Raw genomic sequence first — 2006 nt, forward strand, 5'->3', positions numbered from 1 at the left:
TTTTTTTTTTTTTTTTTTTTTTTGAGACAGGGTCTTGCTATGTTGCCAGGCTGGACTCAACTCCTGGGCTCAAGTGATCCTCCCACCTCAGTCTCTCAGCATCTGAGACTATAGGCCTGCCACCAAAGCTCCTGAATTATTCTAAAGGTGCTAGCTGGCAAAGCAAACATAGTTGAATTTCCGCATTTTAAGCTGACTAAAAAAAAGAACACAAATCACTTCCATGATTATTCCTTATAAACAGTTGTAACAAGTGAGGCATTTATCTACTAACAATACTACAGTTACTAATACTTTATATTTTAATTGCAACATTATAATGTTGAGTACATTATTTTAATATTTTTGTGTTAATATTTAGATTAGTTTTTATTTCCTCATAGTTAGCATTTCCATATACAGCCATATATTTTCCAGTGGAATAAATTTCAGATTTTGTAATTCAGGTTGAGGAGAAGAGTACCTGAAAATGGAATTTACAAATTATCGATAAATACTATTTTACTACAAATTTAAAATTTGAACAGCATCTCTTCAACTGTTATTTCCTTACAACATTGACAAGAAAAAAAAACTGATTCCCACTGGGGCCACTATCTGTGTGAAGCCTGCACATTCTCTCCATGTCTGTGTAAGTCTTCTCCAGGTACTCCAGTTTCCTCCCAGATCCCAAAGATGTGCACATTAGATGAACTGGCATTATCTACATTGTCCCAGCCTGGGTGTGGGTGTGTCTGGGTACATCCTGTGATGGAATAGTGTCCTGTGGAAGACTGGTTCCCACTGGGTGCCCAACTTGCCAGGATAGGCTCCGGCTACCAGTGAGCCTGAACTGTAATAACTGGGCAAAGAATGATTTTTCTTAAAAACTTTTCGTTTTTATTCATCTTTCCTTAAATGTATGTATAACTCACGTTTATTTCAATATTTAATACTAGAAGACCAGAAGGTCTTTAGTTAGCAATTTAGTGATTTTTTTGTGAAAATAATTATGCAGTAGAAACTTAATTCTTCTTCATATCAAGTAGCCTATGATAAAACTGGTTTCATTTAGCATCATTTCACTCAGTCAGAGTTTCCAAGAACCTGTCATGACATTAAGTGAGGATTTACTGTGTATGTTACATAATGTGAGAACTTACTGTGTATGTTACAAACACTGAAGTAACCAAAGCACACAGTACCCTGTTGAATGGCCTCATCATCCAGAATCAGAAAAAAAGTGAATGAAAAAGCAAAGGGAATTTTTGTTTTTAAGTTATATACATATATTGTCAGAATACATGTTGAATACTGAAGGCAAAAACCATAAAAGGAAAAAAGGAAGATGTACCAGGCATGGTGGCTCATGCCTGTAATCCCAAAATTTTGGGAGGCCAAAGCGGGCAGATCTCTTGAGGCCAGGAGTTCAAGACCAGCCTGCCCAACATGGTGAAACCCCATCTCTACTAAAAATACAAAATTTAGCCAGGTGTGCTGGTGCCCACCTGTAATTCTACTAGCTGGGAGGCTGAGGCAGGGGAATTGCTTGGACCCGGGAGGCGGAGGTTGCAGTAAGCCAAGATCTCACCACTGCACTCCAGCCTGGGTGACAGAGCAAGACTCCATCTCAAAAAAAAAAGAAAAAGAAAAAGGAAGATGTAAGTACATAAATAATTAAAATGTCTAAATAAAAACCACTATAATCAAAATTTTAAACTGAACAATAAACTTAGAAAAAATTTTCAGGCTGGGCTCATGCCTGTAACTCCAGCACTTTGGGAGGCTGAGGCAGGCGGATCACCTGAGGTCAGGAGTTCGAGAACAGCCTGGCCAACATGGTGATACCCTGTCTGTACTAAAAATACAAAAATTAGCCAGCCGTGGTGGCACACACATTTAATCCCAGCTATTCAGGAGGCTGAAGCACGAGAATTGCTTGAACCTTGGAGGCAGGGGTTGCAATGAGCTAAAATTGCACCACTGCACTCCAGCCTAGGCAACAGAGTGAGACTCTAAAATATATA

The 2006-nt window shown here is 38.7% G+C and overlaps 1 protein-coding gene across 2 annotated transcripts in view; it reads right to left on the minus strand.

Moving 5' to 3' along the window:
• The window catches only part of RUFY2 (RUN and FYVE domain containing 2), a 60377-nt gene that overhangs the window by 18690 nt on the left and 39681 nt on the right, over positions 1–2006 (minus strand). The gene's annotated exons all lie outside the window — the stretch shown is intronic.

This window comes from Colobus angolensis, unplaced genomic scaffold (genome assembly GCF_000951035.1).
Source record: "Colobus angolensis palliatus isolate OR3802 unplaced genomic scaffold, Cang.pa_1.0 Scaffold12, whole genome shotgun sequence".
Lineage (NCBI taxonomy): Eukaryota > Metazoa > Chordata > Mammalia > Primates > Cercopithecidae > Colobus > Colobus angolensis.